The sequence below is a fragment of the Triturus cristatus genome, chromosome 7 (assembly GCF_964204655.1).
Source record: "Triturus cristatus chromosome 7, aTriCri1.1, whole genome shotgun sequence".
Taxonomy (NCBI): domain Eukaryota; kingdom Metazoa; phylum Chordata; class Amphibia; order Caudata; family Salamandridae; genus Triturus; species Triturus cristatus.
This window is the reverse complement of record NC_140590.1, coordinates 66,554,634-66,577,322: the sequence shown is the minus strand read 5'-3', so window position 1 is coordinate 66,577,322 and position 22,689 is coordinate 66,554,634. Positions and strand designations below refer to the sequence as shown.

General features: G+C 50.0%; 1 protein-coding gene across 2 annotated transcripts in view; it reads right to left on the bottom strand.

Annotated features, from left to right (window-relative positions):
• The window catches only part of XRCC1 (X-ray repair cross complementing 1), a 297,807-nt gene that overhangs the window by 185,062 nt on the left and 90,056 nt on the right, over window positions 1-22,689 (bottom strand). The gene's annotated exons all lie outside the window — the stretch shown is intronic.

Below are 22,689 nucleotides of genomic sequence, written 5' to 3'. Positions count from 1 at the left end.
AGGCAACGGGGAGATTAAATGATTTGCCCAGAATCACAGGATGTTTGAGCCTCCCGCCAAGACTCGAGCCTGGTTCTCCAGCTTCAAGGTCAGCTCCTCTGGACCTTACGCCACATCCTCTCCAGTACCTACTTGTCACAGGCGCTACTCCTTCCGGTAATCAAACTCCCGGTCCTGGTTGTGAGTGCCCAACTATCACAGGCACTCTATCACTTCTTTATTTTGTGGACACTTTGGCCATCTCTAGTTGCCTTTCACAGCGCTCCACAGGCCAGGCAGAGGAAAACAAGATGTCCGACTCAAGAACAGATTGGGTAAGAAAACGACCCCGTCCAGGGCACAATATAGGGGTACTAGGGTCTCAAGGACTCATCCTACAGCCTGATCTTCCCCTATATAGATTGGACAAAATCAGGGGATCTCAACCAATGGCCTCTCGTCTTTTCGTTTTTTATAGGAACGCAACAATGTTTTTTGCTGCTCCTTCAGTAATAACTATTCTACCCCGGACGGGACACAGCCCAGCCAAAAGCAAATTATGCGCCTAGCTATTCCATTGTTAAAGAAAATTGCAATTGACAAATAGGCTTTGAGAAAGGATCTGGGTCACACTATAGTAAAAACATTACTAACATCTCATCCACCTTCATTCCCATAAATCTTTGCCAACTCACTGTGGTTGAATTTCACTTTTATTGTTCCCCTCTCTGTCCACTGCATCATTCTCTCTCCCAGGCTACTGGATTTCTTGTGGTTTCCAATTCCTTATTGGTTCCATGAAACTGTTGGTTAATGCACTCCACTAAATATTTTAATGGCCCTTAGCCCCACAGGGGTCACGATCACCCACCAAATTAGCGAAAAATATCAATTAGACGGGCGTACTGAGTGGTTAGTAGGAGGCAGGCGGGGTTAAATACCAAGATCCCCTTTTCTGCTCACTATTGGAAACAAAATTCAACTATTGTTATGTAACCGAAACAAACCAAAGCGGCTGTAATGTAAGTGAAACAAACCCGTCTTAAGTGTTCTGTTGACCTCTGGGTCTTGTATAAAAATAATTACACAATATCATCTTTTAGCAATGCTGCCTCATATGGGAGCCAAGATAACCATAGTCTGAAGTTAGGCCAGCGAGGGGCGTCAGGTCGCAGGAATAGGCATGAAAGATTGTCGGCAATAACACAGATTGGAAATACAAGATGCAGGCCCAGGAGGCAGAGTCAGACTCCAGGACATCAAGGAGAAGGGTGGAAAGAAAGGTCTTGGAGGGAGGTTCAGAAATTAGAGTTAATTTCTAGGGAAAGAAGATGTCTCCAGAGGGAGCGTGTGCTATCAAATATTTAAACATGCATTTGTGAAAGCATAAGTATGCGCATATCTATTAATTCATAATGTTCTGTGTAAATAAAGGAGAATGCTACGGATCATCACCAAGTGGATACACGTGCAACGCTTCTGCATAGAAATTTCTTATGGACTGTGCATGCACATAAAAGTCAATATGGAATTTATGAAGTGCATTGTGTTAACAATAGAGGTGTGTGGAATTTATACCATTTCCTTTTGTGTAATAAAGCAACATTTTAGAAAATATGCAATATTAAGCAAAATCCAAACCCGGCACTTAGCACTATATTATAGTACGACATTCGCTCTCACGTACATAGGCCTGGGCGGTGAACTCTGCTCCGTTCGCGGAGTTGCTGCACTCTGTGGAGCTCGTTGAGTGCAGAAAACTCCTCTACGCATAGCGCAGCAGAGTATTTCCCCGCTCGCGCCCACCAATGGTATGTTGGGGAGCTCGAGCTGCCACTCAGGTAGAATTTATACCCGAGCGGCAGGAAGATCAGCACGAACGGCAGAGTTTTTTTTGTCACTTCGCGGAGTTCTGCTACGCGGAACTCCACAAACTCCGTCCAGGCCCAAAGAAGAATTTCCAGCTAAAAAAAATAGCACAAGAAACACAAGGGCAGCGAATAATAGCCACTCACGTTCTGCCTATTGGTGATTTTCCCTCTGATAGGATTTTTATCCGAATGAGTTTAAAATTATGGGGCATGATGATTTGCCACAAATTAAGGAAATTCACTTAATCAATCAATCAATCAATCAATCAATCAATCAATCAAAACATTTGTATAGCGCGCTACTCACCCGGAGGGTCTCAAGGCGCTTGGGGTAGGGGGGTTCCGCTACTGCTCGAACAGCCAGGTCTTGAGTTGCTTCCTGAAGGAGGGGTGGTCTGAGGTCAGGCGGAGGTGGATGGGGAGGGAGTTCCAAGTCTTGGCTGCCAGGTAGGAGAAGGATCTTCCTCCCGTGGTGGCTCTTCGGATTCGTGGGACGGAGGCGAAGTCGAGGCTGGTCGATCGTAGCTGGCGAGTGGGAGTGTAGAAGGTCAGGCGGTTGTTGAGGTACCTGGGTCCCAGGTTGTGGAGGGCTTTGTGTGCGTGGGTGAGGAGTCGGAACGTGATTCTTTTGCTGACGGGGAGCCAGTGCAGGTCTCTCAGGTGTCCGGAGATGTGGCTGTGTCGGGGGATGTCCAGGATGAGTCGTGCTGAGGCGTTCTGGATGCGTTGGAGTCTTTTCTGCAGTTCGGCTGTGGTTCCGGCGTAGAGGGTGTTTCCGTAGTCCAGTCGACTGGTGACGAGTGCCTGGGTGACCGTCTTCCTGGTGTCGGTGGGGATCCATCGGAAGATCTTTCGGAGCATGCGTAGGATGTTGAAGCCTGACGAAGAGACGGCGTTGACTTGTCTGGTCATCGAGAGGGAGGAGTCCAGGATGAAGCCCAGGTTGCGCGCGTCGTCCTTTGGTTTGGGTGCGCTGCCCAGGGCCGGGGGCCACCAGGAGTCGTCCCAGGCGGAGGGTGATGATCCCAGGATGAGGACTTCCGTCTTGTCTGAATTCAGTTTCAGGCGGCTGTTCTTCATCCACTCCGCTACGTCTTTCATCCCTTCGTGTAGGTTGGTTCTGGCGGTGGCGGGGTCGTTGGTGAGGGAGAGGATCAGCTGGGTGTCGTCGGCGTAGAAGATGATGTTGAGGTTGTGCTGGCGTGCGATGGCCGCAAGGGGGCTCATGTAGATGTTGAAGAGGGTGGGGCTGAGAGATGATCCTTGTGGTACGCCGCAGATGACTTCGGTGGCCTCGGATTTGAACGGGGGGAGGCGGACTCTCTGGGTTCTTCCGGTGAGGAACGAGATGATCCATTCCAGTGCCTTCTCTTGGATTCCGATGTTGTTGAGGCGCTGCACTAGGGTGTGGTGGCAGACAGTGTCGAACGCTGCGGAGAGGTCCAGGAGGATGAGGGCGGCTGTTTCCCCGTTGTCGAGTAGGTCTCGGATGTCATCAGTGGCTGCGATGAGGGCGGTCTCGGTGCTGTGGTTGGCTCGGAAGCCGGATTGCGAGTGGTCGAGGGATCCATTTGTCTCGAGGAAGGCGGCCAGCTGTCTGTTGACGGTCTTCTCGATGACTTTGGCAGGAAAAGGGAGGAGCGAGATGGGGCAGTAGTTTTTGAGGTCGGTGGGGTCCGCTGATGGTTTCTTCAGTATTGAGTTCGGCATGCTTCCAGCTCTCCGGGAAGGTGGCGGTGTTGAAGGAGCAGTTGATGATGTCCCGGAGGTGGGGTGCAATGACGGAGTCGGCCTTGTTGAAGATGTGGTGGGGGCAAGGGTCGGTTGGTGATCCGGAGTGGATGGTGTTCATCGTGCGGATGGTGTCTTCGGTGCTGATCGGGGTCCAGGCGCGGAGGGTGGTGGGGGGGGGGGCGTCGGTTCGGTGGTAGAGTGCGTGGGCTGTGTGCTGAAGCTGTTGTGTATGTCTGCGATCTTGCTGTCGAAGAACGAGGCGAGTGAGTTGCAGAGGTCTTGCGAGGGAGTGATGTCGTTGTTTCCGGCGCTGGGGTTGGAGAGTTCTCAAAACCAACATAGAATGCTGGAAGGAATATGCTACTTACCAGTATGCATCTGTTCTTGGCATGTAGAGCTGCAGATCTACACACTTGTGCATAGATCGCCATCTGGTGTTGGGCCCGGATGTTTGCAGTTTGGTTTTCCTCTTGGAAAGTCTTTGGAAGTCACGAGTTCGGTGACTCCTCCTTTGGATCGTATTGCGCATGGGCTTCGGCTCCATCCTCAGATTGTTTTTTGCCAGCAGGGAAAGATGGAGCGTAGTAGTAACAGTGAAGATGCCCATGTGTGAGCTATCTAAATAAGATAAACTGGAACAGATAAAGGTAGCCGGGGAGGCAGGTGGGCATGTGTAGATCTGCAGCTCTACATGCCAAGAACAGATGCATACTGGTAAGTAGAATATTCCGTTCGAGGCATATGTGCTGCAGATTACACACTTGTGCATAGATTATATATAGCAGTACCCACCGTTAGCGGCGACCACCCGTATCTGTTGCAGTGGTTTGAAATAACGGTTTGAGTACAGCCTGGCCCACACTAGCTTGTTGCTTAGTTTGCACATCTACACAATAGTGTTTGGTGAAAGTGTGCGGTGTTGACCATGTAGCTGCTTTGCAGATATCATCTAATGGGATGTTCCCTAAGAATGCCACGGAAGCCCCTATTTTTCTTGTAGAATGGGCTTTCGGGGAATGCATAGCGTTTGCTTTGCTTTATGGTAGCAGATTTGAATGCATTTTACAATCCACCTAGCTATCCCCGATTTTGAGATGGGGTTACCTTTATGTGGTGGAGAGAAAGAAACAAACAGTTGTTTGGTCTTACGGAAAGGTTGTGTTCTCTGAATGTAGTAGAGTAAGGCTCGTTTGACATCCAGTGTGTGAAGAGCCCTTTCCGCAACGGTCTGTGGTTGCGAGAAAAATGCTGGTAGTTCTACTGTTTGGTTTAGGTGAAAGGGAGAAATGACTTTAGGGAGGAATTTCGGGTTGGTACGGAGAACAACCTTATTATGGTGCATTTGGAGAAAGGGTTCTTGAATGGTAAGTGCTTGTATCTCACTGACCCTTCTAAGGGAAGGGATGGCTACAAGAAAAGCGGTTTTCCATGTTAGGAATTGTAGTTCGCATTTATGCAGAGGTTCGAAGAGAGGCCCCATTAGCCTTGTGAGAACGGTATTTAAGTTCCACACAGGTGACGGTGGCACTCTGGGGGGAATTATTCTTTCAAGGCCTTCCATGAAGGCTTTAATGGCAGGTACTCTATAGAGTGAGAGATGTTGCCTGTTTTGTAGGTAAGCTGCAATAGCTGCGAGGTGTAGTCGAATGGACGTATAGGCTAGATTGCACCTTTGTAGGTGGAGTAAGTAGCCTATTATGTGTTGAATGGACACGTCCAGTGGATTGATGGTATTGTTATGGCAATAAATAACAAAACGTTCCCACTTGGCGGCGTAGCACGCTCTAGTGGTAGGTCTTCTAGCTTCTCTGATGATGTTCATATAGTCAGGGGGAAGATTTAGGTACCCGAATTCTAGGACTTCAGGAGCCAGATCGCAAGGTTGAGCTGCGCTGGGTCCGGGTGTTGGATCTCTCCATGGTTCTGGGTTAAGAGGTGTGGAGAGAGGTGTAGTTTTTGGTGTGGCACTACAGATAGTTCCAGCAGTGTGGTATACCACGGTTGTCTGCCCCACGTTGGAGCTACCAGGATTAGTGTGAGGGAGTGTTGTTGTAGTTTGCGCACCACTAGTGGAATGAGTGGGAGAGGCGGAAAAGCGTACGCAAATCTGCCTGACCAGTTCATCCATATCGCATTGCCTTTGAACAATGGGTGTCGGGATCTGGCGGCTAAGCTTGGGCATTTGGCGTTTTCGTGGGTGGCGAAGAGGTCTATCTGTGGATGCCCCCACATTTGAAAGTACGGGTGAAGAACTTGCGGGTGAAGCTCCCACTCGTGGAACTGTTGTGTCTGCCTGCTGGGCAGGTCTGCCACTGTGTTTTGGACTCCTGGGACATGCTGGGCTAGGAGAAAGATTTTCTGGGGTATTGCCCATCTCCATATGCTCTGTGCTAGGTGAGAGAGCTGTGGAGAGTGTGTGCCGCCTTGTTTTTGAATATAATACATGGCTGTCATGTTGTCTGTTCGGACCAGGACTGCCTTGCCTGAAATTTGAGTTTGAAACGTTTTTAGGGCTAAGAAGATTGCTAGTAACTCCAGATGGTTGATATGGAGTAACTTTTGTTGAGGTGTCCACTTGCCCTGTATGGTGAGATGTAGTAGATGAGCTCCCCAGCCGGAGAGCGATGCGTCCGTTGTCAGTACTATTTGAGGAACCGGGTCCAGGAACGGTCGACCTTTGGAAAGGTTTGTGGTGTTCCACCACTGCAGAGAGCGATGGGTGCGAACGTCTACCAACACCAGATCTGTTAATTGACCCTGGGCCTAGTTCCATTGGCGCGCTAAGCACTCTTGGAGAGGACGCATCTGGAGTCTTGAGTGAGGCACTATGAAAATGCAAGAGGCCATCATCCCTATTAGTTGCATAAACACTCGAGCTGGAAGGGAGTGTTGTAGTGCGAATTTTGCGCGTAGAGCTTGAATGCTTGCAATCCTGGCAGGATTGGGGTAGGCTAGTGCTCTTGAGGTGTCTATGGTGGCACCAAGGTACTGTTTTATGTGGGATGGTTGGAGATGGGACTTCTGGTGGTTTACTGTGAAGCCCAGCTGGTAGAGTAATTGAATGGTGGTAGATGTGTGTTGAACACACTGATGGTATGACCCGGCTTTTATCAGCCAGTCGTCTAAGTATGGGAAGACGTGGATGTGTTGTCTTCTCAAATGTGCTGCTACCACTGCTAGGCACTTGGTGAATACCCTTGGCGCTGTTGTGACTCCGAACAGGAGCACCTTGAATTGGAAGTGTTGTCCGTCCACTACCAATCTGAGGTACTTGCTGTGAGCTTTGTGCACCAGAATGTGAAAATACGCGTCTTTTAGTTCTAAGGTGGTCAAAAAGTCGTTTTGGGATATGAGCAGAAGTACCTGCTGAAGCGTTACCATATGAAAATGGTCGGAGTGTATGTACGTGTTTAGGGGCCGGAGATCTAGGATGGGCCGCAGAGTCTCGTCCCTTTTTGGTATGAGAAAATATAGGGAGTAGACTCCCATGTTTTGTTGGTTGGTAGGAACGGGTTCTATTGCCTGTTTTTGTAGGAGGGAGTTTACCTCCTGCTTTAGGAGTATTAAATGTTCTTGTGACATTGGGCGCTGCCTGGGTGGAATGTTGGGGGGGGGGGTAGATATTAGTTCTAGGCAGTAGCCTGACTGAATTATTTGTGTCACCCATTTGTCTGAGGTGATGGTAGCCCAGACGGGAATGAAATGGAGTCTGCCCCCGACCGGAGTGGAATGTTCTGGGGGGAAGTCAGTGGGTAGGCGTTGTGGCAGAGCGGGCGTTGTTTGTTTTGCCTCTGCCTTTATTATTGTTACCCCTAAAGCCGCCTCTTTGATAACCCCTCGCGAAGGTGGACTGAGTGGGGGATTTGTACGAAGTGGACGCGGTGTCTGAGGAGTAGCCTCTAGATGTACTTCGAAAGGAAGAGCAGCGAAAAGAGCGTCTAGGAGGGTGTGACTGTAAGGCTCCCATGGACTTCGCCATATCCGTATCCTTCATTTTTTCTAGGGCCTCATCCACCTTTGGGCCAAATAGATGTTCCTGGTCAAAGGGATGGTTAAGGACGGAGGCTTGTACCTCCGGTTTAAACCCTGATGTTCTTAGCCAAGCATGGCGACGGAGGAGGACGCTGGTATTGATGGCCCTGGAAGCTGTGTCTGCCGCATCTAAGGCACAGCGTATAGAGGTGTTAGTGATAGTCTTACCCTCTTGAATTAGTTCGTTGGCCCTAGCTTTATATTTTTCAGGGAGGTGGTGCATTATGCTTTCGAACTCATCATAATGTGCCCTGTCATATCTGACCAATAGCGTTTGAGTATTGGCGATACGCCACATATTGGCTGCTTGTGACGCAGTGCGCTTTCCTGATGCGCCCAGTAGCTTTGACTCTTTGTCAGGTGGTGGTGCTTCGCCAGACGCCTGGGAATTTGCCCTTTTGCGTGCCGTGGACACCACAAGGGAATCTAGGGGCGCTGGCCCTCTGATGTAGGAGGGATCTGTGGGGGCAGCTTTGTATGTCTTTTCTATGCGCGGGTTAATGACCCTGGCCCTAACTGGGTCCTTAAACTTCTGGCGCATGCTTTACCACTCCTTTAAGCATAGGTAATATGGAGGTAGACCTATGTGTGCTGTTGAATGTGTCGAGGAGGAAATCTTCCTCCACGGGGTCGGTATGCAAGTCTACCCCGTGATAGTGTGCCGCCCTTTGAAGTAGATGGTGGAACCCCAATGAGTCTTCTGGTGGAGATGGCCTGGAGGGGTAAAGGTCATCTTGTGGGACGTTAGGGATATTGTAGTCGTCCCATGGGTCTGGGGATCCTGTAGGAGTGGGGTCCCCCTGTGGGTAGGTCCTGGGGACATCCCCTATGTCATCATATGGGTTCCCGAGATCATCATCATTGTTAGAATCCGGAGTCTCTGGTTGGCGCAGGTATGCACTTGCAGGGACCCTTTCCTCTAAGTCAGGGCGTAGGATTACCTCTTTAAAAATAACCCCTGCTCACCCTCTAGGTAACGTGGTGCAAGCAGTCAGGCTAGATTTCCAGAAGGCATTAGGTTAAGCGTTCAAGATATCCCACACAATAATCACCACCCCACCACACAGAGACACAAGGCTGTATTTATGAAAATATAGTTCTTTATATAAATCTCTTCTGCAGGCTTCAAATACAGTCTTCTCTCTTTAAATAAGGTTCCAGTTACTTTCAATGCTTTTAGGCAGTCCACAGATGTAAAAAGTGCAATGTTCTACTCAAAACAAGCTTCTTTGGGGTATTGTGCGCTCCCTAGCGCCTCCGGTACGTTGCGTACCGCTGTTTGGCCGTGTCGCGCCGAACCTCACGCTTACCGCGTGAGCACCGGCAATGTATTTGATGCTGGACGGGCCGCACAGAGACAGGGACGCGCCGTACACGGACGACAGTGCAGGTATGGCTCGTACGGATGGAAGTACGTGGCGCACCAAGGCGGGCAGTTCACAATACCTTTGGTCTTGGGCAAGAGGGTCGCAGCAGCCTCAAGGGTCCTTAGAGGGGCGTCCCACGTCGCGTTGTCATTCCTCCTGATCAGCGGGCGGCGATGCTTCGTGGGGCGCTTCGGATGGACCCAGGCACACGACCCAGTTCAGAAGCAGGAGGGGCAGCTTGGGGGCAATTTGTTCAGCGCGACGCGCTGTCGGCTTCACTCGTGGGACGAACGGTGCACAGGTCCTTGCAGTGATCTCGGCGGCGCAGGGTCGCAGAGGCTCGGCGCTTGGAGCCTGATCAGTCTCTTCTTTGCGGTGCGAGCTACGGCTCGGGGGGCAGTTGCTTACGGTGCTTGGACAAGGTGGACAGGTCTTTGCGGTGCGAGCAGTAGCCCCGGTGGCAGATGTCGCGGTGCTCAGATGAAGGGCACACAGGTCCTCTGGGGTCAGCGTTACAGGATCGCCTCCAGCAGCTTCTCTTCTTCTTGGGGAAAGGTAGCGCCCACTGTTCCTGGGGCGCAGTTCAGGGGGCAAGTTCACCAGCAAGCCCTTGGAGATTGTTTAAAGCACAAGTTGATCAAAAGTCTTTTCTTCTCAAGTCTTTTCCTCCTCTCCTTCTTGCAGCAAGGCACCCACCACAGGCCAGTCTCACAGGTCAGAGACAGTAGTCCTCCATGCAGCTTTCCCAGGTCCTTCTCTTCGGAGAGAGTTTCTTCTTGGCGCAAACAGGATCTGATTTCTTAGGAGCAGGGCTCCTTCTTTTATAGCACAATTCTTTTGTTCTTTGTCGCCAGGGGGCCTGGGCCTGGCTCAGTCCAGTTTTGGAGCACTTTGTTGTGGTGACTCTGCTCTTTCCTTTCAGCAGCAGGGCAGAGACATCAGCCGCTCCACAGGGGGCGGAGCCGGCATTGTGGTGGCAGAGCACAGGTCTATTCAGAGTCAAAGGTGTACTCCTCCCACCCATCCTGGTGTAATCTTTCTACCCACCACCTGGCAGTCAGCCTGTCTCCTGGAATTCCCCAGCCCTGCTCCTTTACTGTTACTAGGCAGAACACACACACACACACACACAGCAGAGGCGGACTGAAATGGCCAGGTCAGTAAATACTAACTTTCTAAAAGTAGTATTTACAAACACAGGATATTAAAATAAACTTTACTAAAAGAAGTATTTTATTATTCTGAGTTCAGGCATACTAAATATGACTTTCTACCATGCTCTATGAGTCCACTGGGATTACAGCGTGTAGTAATTCCAGCAGCCCATTCTGGCCTATGGAGAGCAGGTAGCCTTCAATAGTGAAAAACGAAAATGGCTGTAATTCACTATTAGGACATGCCAAACACATCAGGGCAGGTTCTACCTTATGCCTACAATGCACCCTGCCCTTGGGCCTACCAGAGGGGTGACTAATATGTAGTTAAGGGAAGGTTTAGGGACTGGCAAGTGGGTGCACTTGCGCAGTCCACGCGACAGTACCAGACTGCACGCAGGTTCTGCAGTGGCAGACCCTAGACACATTTTACTAGGCCGCTTCTGTGGGTGGCACAACCAGTGCTGCAAGCCCACCAGCAGCATTTGTATTTACAAGCCCTGGCACTCCTGGTGCACTTTATTAGGGGCTGATAGTAAACCAAATAAGCCAAACATGGAAACCAATCAATGTATACATTTTTACCATAGGGAGAGCATATGCACCTTAGCACTGATCAGCAGTGGTAAGGTGCCCAGAGTCATAAAACAGCCAACACCAGGTCAGAAAAAATACAGGAGGAAGGCAAAAAGTTTAGGGATGACTCTTCAAAAAGGGCCAGGTCCAACAATCATCGTGTGGAGAAGGGGTGGGAGAACGATGAGGTTGGGGTGGAGAAGGCGGAGGGGGTGGAGGGGGGGGGGGGGGAGGTGGAGGAGGTATCCTGAACGGAGAGGTAGCAGAGTCCTTCCTCTTTGGAGGCGGAGGTGGAGCAGGCTTCTCCAAATGTCTTTTTTTGGAAGAAAGTGTCAAATGTCCAGTTTTTGGATCATTGGTGAGTGTTTTCTGCAAGGGATCCGGTGTAAATAAGTCCGGTGAGGCTGGTCTGTCCGTCGGCGCCGAAGCCGTTGTCTTTTTAGGCTTTTCCGTGCTGGTTCGTTGTTTGGAACCTGGTTTGGGAACCTCCGGACGCTTGGTCGGCGCCGAGATGGATTTCGGCCTCGAAGTGTCGGTGTCGGTGGCCTTGTGTGCTTTGGTCGGCACCGAAGGTGGTGTCGATGCCGAAGAGCTGGGTTTCGACCCAGAGTGCTTCGGTGCGGAGCTCGGTGTCGATATGGGGATCGGCTTCTTTTTCGGTGCCGAAGCGTGTTTATCGGCACCGGGGAGAGGCTGGCTCGAGCCCGAGCCGCCGGAAGGCTTGCTTGGCTTCTTCACCGGGCCCGAAGGTGGGGTGTTGGAAGCAGTGTCCTTGGTCTTACCTAGGCTCGGAGGCGAAGGTGTGACCGGAGCCTTTTTTGGTGCCGGCAGGGGTGTGGGGGGGGTGGATCAGTACTCACGACCCTCTGCGCCGGGGTGATGTCCTCCACATCTGAGTCGTCTGCCTCGGAAGCGCTGACAAGGCCCTCTTCGGTGTACCGCTCTGGAGCATCGATGCCTTCTCCGAAGATGTCGTCCGGAATCGTCGTCGAGGAGTGCGCCATAGTTCTTCTGGCTCTTCGGTCCCCAATAGTCTTTTTGGACCGGAAGGACTTACACGCCGGACAGTCTCGAGCCTCGTGTTCAGGGGAGAGGCAGAGATTGCATACCTCGTGGAGATTCGTGTGGGGGAATTTGGACCCACATCGAGGGCACTTTTTAAATGGAGTCCTTTCCATTAGCCAGGACCGAAGCTTGGAGGCCCGAAGGCCGCCGTCGACGACTAGAAACTGAAGGTCCGTGCCGATAAGAAGGCACGTTGAGTGGGGGAGATCGCGATCTAAACAATACCGCGGTTTGGTGTGAGGATTGCGCGTCGACCGTCGAACTGGAAGCTGTTCGGAACCGGAACGCGAAGATCACATCCGAGCCCGATGGCGGAAAAAAACAATCTGAGGATGGAGCCGAAGCCCATGCGTGATACGATCCAAAGGAGGAGTCACCGACCTCGTGACTTCCAAAGACTTTCCAAGAGGAAAAACAAACTGCAAACATCCGGGCCCAACACCAGATGGCGATCTATGCACAAGTGTGTAATCTGCAGCTCATATGCCTCGAACATTATGTTAATTTAACAAAAATTTCAAGCAGACCTAGTCAATAGTCCACAATTGATTCAAACCACTCACACCTTGCATACACCACGCAGTCACAAAAATAGTAGGTGTGGTCTATCCATGGGGCTCTCCTACTCCTGAGTGTTGTGATGTGAAGAAGAACAAAGCCTTATTGAACAAGACGTAGGCATGTTTATGGCCATCAGCAATTCTAGTCAGCTGTGTCACTATAACGTTACATGGTGACAGGTGACAGTCGACAGCAAGGAACATTCCAAAGCAAAAATAAAGATGGGGAGTGGGGGAGAGTAAGGGAGATTGGAATGCAGGAGGAAATTATAAAGCCCAGTGTCTGGAAAATAGGAGCAAGCATATCGTAATGAATAAATAACTATATGTAACTTGCTGTAATATGAATAGATCACAACATGTTGCCACGGGATCTCAACAGGCAGAAACAACAAGCCTCAAGAGGAAGAAAAACTTCACGGAGAAAGCAATCAAAACATTTGTTAGCTATGGTTTTGAAAAGATGATGAGCATATTAGACTGCCTCGTTACAGCAACAGTGCTGAGAAGAAGCAGTCCATGTCGAAGCTACTCACCAGTTTAGCGAATGTCCTGGATACCAACGCAATGCATTGTGTAAGAATTTAAGACGATATTGAATGAGTATGCCAAGAAGTGCAATAGAATTCACTTGACGCTTGTGATGCCTGCTAGCAAAACCTGTGCACAGTTTGACTCAATTCGATAGACCACCACTGACCCCGAAATGCCCCATGACCCTTGTTTTCTGGCAATCACATTCGTTTGGCTAGGTATGCATCAGAGTATACATATTTATTGTGGTCCTTCCCTTTTCTTTCTCTGACCTCAAAGTGAGAGGTGTTTGTAAACACCACCTCATGTGAAACAAGCATTGGCATAGCCAATAGGTTTCGCTTTTGGGACCTTATAAGTATTTAGTGATGCAGCATAATATCCTTGGTGCAACAACATTAACTGTTGCATGGTTAAACACTTATAAGGCCCCAAAGGCGAGACCTATTGGCTATGCCAATGCTTGTTGTTAAATGGTGTAAATTCGTTCAGTAGTCCCTGAGACATTAGAAAAAGAAAAAATATCAATATCTGGGCAGAGCCTAGCCCCCCCCCCCTACCTTCCCCCCCCCCCCCCCCCCCCAGCACGAGCTTGGCTCTAATTGGCTGCCAACACTTCAAACCAGGAAGTGTTGGCAGCCATCTTGTGCTCGACCGAGGGAGAAAGAAAAGGTGAGGAAAAAGAAACGAAGCATTGGCATAGCCAATAGGTCCCGCTTTTGGGACCTTATAAGTGTTTAGCCATGCAACAGTTGTTGTTGCACCAAGGATATTGTGCTGCATAACTAAATACTTATAAGGTCCCAAAAGCGAGACCTATTGGCTATGCCAATGCTTGTTTTAACATGAATGTGAGTTTTCATTGAAGAGGTGTGCGAAAATGCGTTTTGTTTTAAACAATTCAATCAACTTCATGAAAATGTTCAGAAATTATTACAAAAATATATTTGTAATGCTAAATGTGATTTGCTGGTACTTTAACATTACGTTCTTTGCTTATGAGTGCGCATGGCACCTCAGTGCAATAGCAGGAGAAGATTAGCCCGAGCAAGAGTATTTCTCGGTGAGACATTTTCTGCGTGAGCCAATCTCTTTGGGGCAAACATTCCATAATGCAAAATGCTGTGAAAGGTTGTGAACTTCGGGTGATTCATTTCAAATTCAACTAGGCCTGCTTAATACCACTATTCAGGAAACCACATGAAAGAACAAAAATGCACTGCAGAACATTTTTTTCTCCATTTGTTTGGGATAAAGTATTTTTTAGTTTATTTACTATTGTTATCATTTTTGATCAAATGAAAGAATATGGCACCCATCCAGGGCTTTAAGTGGGACGAAAAAACTAGGGGAGGGAGGTCTTTCAAAGGGGTGTGGCCTATGTAATTAATGGCGTGGCTTGAAACACATAAGCTTAGCATAGTGCCCCATCCGGCGGGCATTTTGACGCTTCCGTCATTACATCCAGATATATAATACAACAATTAACATTACACCTACAACAAGTCAGGGCTATTGGCTTTGCCAATGGTTGTTAGTTGTGTAAGATAAATAAGCAACAACTATGGCTTCGTTGTATAGAATATTGAAAATGCTTCAGTTCTGAAATTAAGAGACTGTGAAAGACCCACAACGAGTCTCTTCGAAGTCACATCAAAGGCAGTGAAGAGTAGAACTGCTGTAGAGTTAAGATTGTTTTACCTCAAGGGTGAGGGCAAAAATGCAGAGCTCGATGGGGACCCGTCTCAGTTAAAGAATTAGAGACCTGCAGTACGAGGCTAGTGAGTGCAGGAAAACTGAGAAACTGCCGACTTATGATGACGATGCTGAAGCAGGAGATAATGTGTTGCTGCAATTACACATACGGAAATTGGGGTAGAATTAGTGATCTCAAGGTAGGCCCTTCGATCAGGCTCGCGGGTAAAATGATCACTGGCCCAAAATCTTTCCTAACTACCTTCAAGTTTTCAGATCTGAGACAAATATGGTAAGTACAGTCCGAGAGCTTTTAACTCCTCACAGATCCGTTCACTGCACCTCACAGAGCAACATTGCTTAAAACTTGACCTGTACCCCTGATAAACAGTCAGCAAAAAAGAGAAACGCCACATCATTGCACAAAACAGAGTCAAACGCTGAACAGGTCTGACTGTAGTGTGATACTTCTGACGAAACTTGAAGATGAGAAACAAATAAACAGAAAAAAACATCTGGTTGCATACTCGTATTGTCACGGACACCTACCAAATACCATGCAGGTGTGTCTTGAAAAAGAGAAATCGGTCAACTACATGAGTAGACCAAGCGCCACTTACAACAGAGGGCAGCACTAGTGAGCAACAATAAATCAGTGCAATGGCAGGGGCTGAATGTTATGCCTCGCCGGCATAGCAGCAATCTGGAGTGGACACAAAGCGCTAATTTCAAAAGTGCACAGTATTGAATATGCTACTTACCAGTATGCATCTGTTCTTGGCATGTAGGGCTGCTGACATTCATATCTGTGCATAGATCGCCGCCTAGTGTTGGGTCCGGATGTTTGCACGTTGTTGTCCTGGAAGAGTCTTCGAGGTATCCTGGGATAGGTGACTCCTCCCCTGGACTACAGTGCGCATGGGCATCCTCTCCATCCTCAGATTGTTTTTCGCCATTGTGGCAGTGATGGAGTAGATACAGAAAGGTGATGACCATGCTTACAGTAATTCTGAGAGCTGCAGCTGCTACAGGCGCCGGGGAGGAGGGAGGGCGATATGAATGTCAGCAGCCCTACATGCCAAGAACAGATGCATACTGGTAAGTAGCATATTCAGTTTGAGGCATGTGGGCTGCTAAATTCATATCTGTGCATAGAATGTATAGCAGTGCCCTCTATTAGCGGCGGCTACCAGTGCCAGCTGCAGCGGTCTGAAAAAGGGTTTTGAGAACAGCCTGTCCTACAGCTGCCTGCTGTTTTGATTGCACATCTACACAATAGTGTTTGGTAAATGTGTGTGTGGTGGACCAGGTGGCTGCTCTACATATATCATGCAGGGGAATATTTCCTAGAAAAGCCATGGAGGCCCCTAACTTACGTGTTGAGTGGGCTCGTGGGGGAATAGTTAATGTGCGTTTTGCCTTTTGATAACAAATTTGAATACACTTAACTAACCATCTGGCTATCCCTGCTTTGGAGATGGCGTTACCCTTGTGGTGTGGGGCAAAGGCAACGAACAGTTGTTTTGTCTTCCTAAAGGGTTTAGTCCTGTCGATGTAGTACATGAGGGCCCTCCTTACGTCTAGTGTATGGAGTGCTCGTTCCGCGACAGTTTGTGGGTTTTGGAAGAAAACGGGCAGTTCAATAGTTTGATTCATGTGGAACTGCGAGATTACCTTGGGCATGAATTTGGGGTTGGTACGTAGTACGACCCTGTTGGCGTGAACCTGTATAAATGGCTCTTGAACTGTTAGTGCCTGGAGTTCACTAACCCTTCTTAAAGAAGTGATTGCTACTAGGAAAGCTACTTTCCAGGTGAGGAATTGAATCTCGCATGAGTGGAGAGGTTCAAAGGGTGGACCCATCAGGCGTGTGAGGACCAGGTTGAGGTTCCACATTGGAGCCGGTGGGTGGCTTGGTGGAATGACTCGTTTGAGTCCTTCCAAGAATGCTTTGATGGCAGGCACTCTGAATAGTGAGAGGTGCTGCCTGGTTTGCAGATATGCTGATATTGCTGTCAAATGGACACGTATAGAGGTGTACGCCAGATTGCATCGGTATAGGTGTAAGAGGTAACAAATGATGTTTTGGATGGATGCGTCCAGCGGGTTAATGTCATTATTACTGCAATAAATGACGAACCTTTTCCATTTGGCTGCATAGCAAGCTCTTGTAGTGGGTCTCCTGGCTTCCTTGATGATGTCCATACAGTCAGGTGGCAGGTTGAGGTAGCCAAACTCTAGGACTTCAGGAGCCAGATTGCCAGGTTCAGCTGTTGCGGGTCTGGGTGCTGAATCTCTCCATGGTTCTGCGTCAAATGCGCGGGTTTGATCCGCAGCCTTTGATGCGGCACCACGGAAAGTTCGAGGAAGGTGGTGTACCATGGCTGGCGTGCCCACGTAGGAGCAACTAGGACGAGTGTCAGGGAGTGTTGTCTGAGTTGGCGAGCCACCAGCGGTATCAACGGCGCTGGGGGAAAAGCGTACGCAAATCTGCCGGACCAGTTCATCCATATCGCATTGCCCTGCGACTGCGGATGTGGGAACCTGGCGGCAAAGCTTTGGCATTTTGCGTTTTCGCTTGTGGCGAAGAGGTCTATCTCCGGATGACCCCACTGCTGGAAGTACGGTTGGAGTACTGATGGGTGTAACTCCCACTCGTGCATCTGGTGGCTGTGTCTGCTGAGCAGATCCGCCATCTGGTTGTCCTTGCCCGGGAGGTGCTCTGCCATGAGGAACATGTTCCTCTGAATGGCCCACTTCCACATGCTCTGAGCCAGATGAGACAACTGTGGAGAGTGTGTTCCTCCCTGCTTCTGTATGTAGTACATGGCAGTCATGTTGTCCGTCCGGATCAACACGACTTTGTTGCACAGATGTACTTTGAATGCCTTCATGGCCAGGAAGATTGCCATCAGTTCCAGAAGGTTGATGTGCATCTTCTTCTGTTGTGTCGTCCATAGTCCCTGCACTGTGTAGTGGAGTACATGAGCTCCCCATCCCTGGAGAGACGCGTCCGCTGTCAGTACTATTTGTGGAACAAGCTCTTGGAACGGTCGGCCCTTGCAAAGGTTTTGAGGATTCCACCAATGCAGAGAGTTGTATGCCCGACTGCTCACCAACACTAGGTCTTTCAACTGTCCTTGAGCCTGATTCCACTGACGTGCTAAGCACTCCTGAAGCGGGCGCATATGTAGTCTTGCGTGTGGGACTATGAAAATGCAGGAGGCCATCATGCCTATCAACTGCATGAACACTCGTGCTGGAAGTGAGTGTTGGGGTTTGAACCTGGAGATCAGCATTTGCATGCTGTTGATCCTCACTAAATTTGGCTGAGCTGTGGCCGCCAGAGTGTCTATAGTCGCACCTAGGTACTGTTGTACGTGTGCGGGCTGGAGATGGGATTTTGGGTAATTTAGTGAGAACCCCAGACTGTGAAGGAGGTGAATGGTGCGGGACATGTGGCTGGCACATTGCTGGGCTGACTTCGCTTGAACGAGCCAGTCGTCCAGGTAAGGGTAGACGTGTATGTGCTGCCTTCGTAGATGTGCCGCCACAGTAGCTAGGCACTTTGTGAACACCCTGGGTGCTGTTGTCACGCCGAAGGGAAGGACTTTGAATTGGTAGTGCTGCCCTTGAACAGTGAACCTGAGGTATTTTTTGTGTGAGGGGTGGATGGGTATGTGGAAATACGCATCCTTGAGGTCCAGTGTGGCTAGAAAGTCTCCCTGCGTGAGCAGCGGGAGGACTTGCTGGAGAGTGAGCATGTGAAAATGCTCGGAAAGAATGTATCTGTTTAGGGGTCTCAGGTCCAATATAGGTCTGAGTGACCCGTCTTTCTTCGGTATTAAAAAGTACAGGGAGTACACCCCCGTACCTTGCTCGTGGACGGGTACGACCTCTATTGCGCCTTTTAGAAGCATGCTTTGCACCTCCTGCTGTAAGAGCGTTAAGTGCTCTGAGGACATAGGACTGTTTCTTGGAGGAATTGTGGGTGGAGTGGAGGTTAGCTCTAGACAGTAACCGTATTTGACAATATCTTTGACCCACCTGTCCGTGGTGATGGAGTTCCACGTGGACAGGAACCTTTGTAGCCTTCCCCCGACAGGTGTTATGTGGTCGGGAGGAAGGGAGAGGGCGTCACTGCTTGTTCTTGGGGGAGGACCTGGTGTTGCCGTAGCCGCGTCCTCTTCCCTTTGTACTGGAGCCACGATATCCACCCCGGGTGTTTTTATCGTAGGTGGTTTATGTATTGCCCTTGTTGTATGTCTGCTGTGACCCCTGTCCTCTACCTGCTCCTCTATTTCCGGGGCGACGAAAGGAGCTGCTCCGAAAGGACTGAGTCTGGAGAGCCCCCATGGACTTTGCGGTGTCCGTGTCCTTTTTTATTTTCTCAAGGGTGGTGTCAACCTCCGGTCCGAATAAATAAATAGTCGGGGTTGACAGGCTGGTTGAGTATATTATTTTGCACCTCGGGTTTGAATCCGGAGATTCGCAACCAGGCATGTCGTCGCAGCATGACGCTTGTGTTAATGGCCCTGGCAGCCGTGTCTGCGACATCTAGTGCACACTTGATGGAAGCATTTGTGAGTAACTGTCCCTCTCTGATAAGAATTTCTGCACCTTCTTTGTACTGGCCAGGGAGATGTTGGAGTAGTTGCTCCAATGTGTCATAGTGCGCTCTATCGTAGCGAGCGAGGAGCGCTTGAGTGTTGGCTATGCGCCATATGTTGGCAGCCTGGGCGGCAACTCGCTTGCCGGAGGTCTCTAGCACCTTGGACTCTTTGTCCGGGGGAGGAGCGTCACCTGTCGTCTGCGAGTGTGCCCTCTTGCGAGCATTCGCTACGACAATGGAGTCTAGTGGTAATTGGCCTCTGATGTAAGTAGGGTCCCCAGGCGCCGATCTGTATTTCTTATCGATCCTGGGGTTTATCACTCGTGCCCTGGTGGGTTCTTTGAAGATGTCCTTGGCTGGTTTGAGGACCCCTTTCAACATGGGCAGAGTTTTTACATGTCTTTCTGAGGATGCGAAGGTGTCCATAAGAAAGTCGTCCTCGATGGTGTCAGAGTGAAGCTGCACTCCATGATTATTTGCGGCACGTTCGATAAGAGCGTTGAACGCTGCAGTGTCCTCTGTGGGAGATGTTTTCGCCCCATAGAGTTGTGGGTCCTGTGCATCTAGAGGTGCACCTGGATCTACAGGGTCGCCCCAAGTTTGATCAGGGTCCTGTTGGTAATCAGGGTCTATGTCTCCGTGGTAGGGGACTTGGTCATCCATGTAATCCCCCAACACATCCGTGTCGGAGTGTGTGGGAGAGTATGATTGTGGATCTTGGTAGGGCGAGTGGTAAGATTCGCTTAGGAGAGGTTCTGAGTCCACAGGCAGCTTCCTTTTTAGCGGGATCCGGAAAGGGTCCAAAGGTGGCTCCGAAGTTATCCTCCGTTCGTGGATAACCATCCTGCCGGTGATGGCGTCGATGACATGTGACGGAGACGCCTCAGCAGGTGTAGTTGTGGTGTGGGCGACCCGTGTCCTGAGTTGGAATATTTTTGGGATCGTGGACGGAGGCAGGCCAAAAGTAATGTTGGCTGGCGCCGAAGAGGCTGCTGGAGCTTTTATTGGGCCGGAGCCCGACGTGTCCTGGAGGACCGTTTTGGTGCTTTGTGCTGCACCAGGTCGCACTTGGAGCGTCTTTGAGGCTTTCGCGCCGACCAGGTCTGTCGAGGCGGTCGTCGACTTTTTCGGCGCCGGCGGGTCATCGAGTCGAGGGGCGGGAATGGCCGTCGACGTCTTCGATGCATGAGGCTTCGGTGGTGCCGTGGAAGTGATGTGAGACGCAGCCGGCAGTGTGACCTTTGGTGTCGGAGTCGATGGCGTCGACGCCGGGAACCGATCAGGTTTGTTGGCACCGAAGGCCTTTTTTCGCATGCCGACTCCGACGTCGGCCGCTTCAAGTTCGGCACCGAAGTCTGGCTTGGTGCGCTCGGTGCCGACGCGTTTCGCTGGCGTCGAAGGTGTGGAAGGCCTCGATCCGACCAGCGCCACTTTTGGTTTCGGTTGAACCAGTGCAGCTTTCGGTTTCGGTTTGGAAGAAGGGAAACCAGCCGGTTTAGGTAATAATGGCTGCCGCTGAACGTCCGAGGCCGGGCCCGAGGGCGGGGCCGAAGAACTGCGGGATAGGTCTCGGGTAAGGCCCGAAGGCGATCCCTCGACCGGAGCCATAGACTGTGGCACTGGGCTCTCTTCAGTCTGAACGGGTAGGCCTTGCTCGTCATTGGAGCTACTCTCTTCGGCCCCTAAGGCCTCATCGTAGTCTCCTACCTCGGTGTCGTCTTCATCTCTGCGAAAGAGTGATTCGTCGACGTCGTTCGATCCGGAGTCATGTTCGGAAACGGGACTGGAGGGTAGGATCTCCAATTCTTCGACATCTTCGGTCTCGGCGTTGAAGATGTCTGCCGGGGCCGGTGCCGCGTGCTGCGCTTCGAGTCTTGCCGCTCGTCGAGTCCGTAGAGTCTTTTTGGAACGGAACCGGGCACAGGCCATGCATGTCGATTCGTCGTGATCCGGCGAAAGGCATTTGTTGCACACCGGATGGACGTCGATGTGGGGATATTTCGCATTGCATACCGGACATCTTTTGAACGGTGTCCTCGATTCCATCGTCGATGGGCAGGTAAGAAGCGAAAAAGTCGGTGCTGAAAGTTGTTAAACTAACAAAGGAGTATCGAAACCGTTCGAGAAAACAGTACCGACGCGAACTAAAGGCCTTTTGGCCTCGATAAAGTTTTTCCTAACTTGAGCTAAGATAGCACATCCGAACCCAATGGCGGAAAAAAACAATCTGAGGATGGAGAGGATGCCCATGCGCACTGTAGTCCAGGGGAGGAGTCACCTATCCCAGGATACCTCGAAGACTCTTCCAGGACAACAACGTGCAAACATCCCGACCCAACACTAGGCGGCGATCTATGCACAGATATGAATTCAGCAGCCCACATGCCTCGAACCTACACTTCAGCTGGCTGCCCTAACTCACGAACCTGGTGCATCTCATCGCTAACATAGAATCTTCCCAAACGAATGAATGTGCACAAGATGCTCCTTCACCCTTTGCAGGGGGCCCTGCCCAATGTGATGGATCCAGATGGGAAAGCAATACGCCCTTCCATCCCGATCCCGCTTGTGAACTCTCCTACAACTCTGTTGCCGGGCTGATGCAAACAGAACGGGGGAACCGAATACTTCCCATAAAAACATGTAAGTTTCTTACTGGAGATTATTATTTTTTTTTTTTTTTATTAACCAATAACAGTTTAGTTACAATACAACATAAGGTAAAAATCAAAGCACTAAAATTGGAAGCCAACATGGTTGTAATCTGCAATAAGCATTGGCAGCAAACTACTGCGCGTGACACACGCAAAAAAGTGAAGCGGGGAGAAATAGTAGACCAGGTGGGGGGATATAAAGCTACAACAAGCATCGCGGCACCGGCACTTTACTTTTAACATTAAAAGTAAAGCGCTGGTGCCGCGATTATAGTAAAGGTAAAGAAATAGATTTTTTTTCTATTTCTTTACTTTTTCTATAATTGAGGCGCCCGCGCTTTACTTTTAATGTTCAAAGTAAAGCGCGGGTGCCGCGATTATAGCAAAAGTAAAGAAATAGATGTTTTTTTCTATTTCTTTACTTTTGCGAAAGTGAAAGTGATCACGACCACGAGGGTCAAAAGCAGACATGGCAGGAGCAACAAGACGTGCGGCCGAGTAGTGCTAATGACCCGTGAAAGACAGATGGCGGCCGGCAGCGCTCGTGCACGCTGGCGTGAACGCAAGCGCTAGGCCAGCCAGTAGCACTTTGAAAACTCACCTACTAAATGTCTCGCAGAGAAGCGCATGCGCGCTGACTCAGCGAGACTTAAAAATCAAGAAAAGGGGGCATGGTAAAAACACCCTGGCCCCCCCAAGCCTGCTTAGGGGGTTCCGTAGGGCCCCCCAGGCCCAAAAAAAAGCATTTTTTTTAAAATTTTAGGGCGGGGTCGTGCCGGTGCGCGAATCCGTTCGAAAAGTTTTAAAAAATGAAGCACGGTCTCCCGCGCTTTGTTTTCAAAGCACCCGGGTGGGC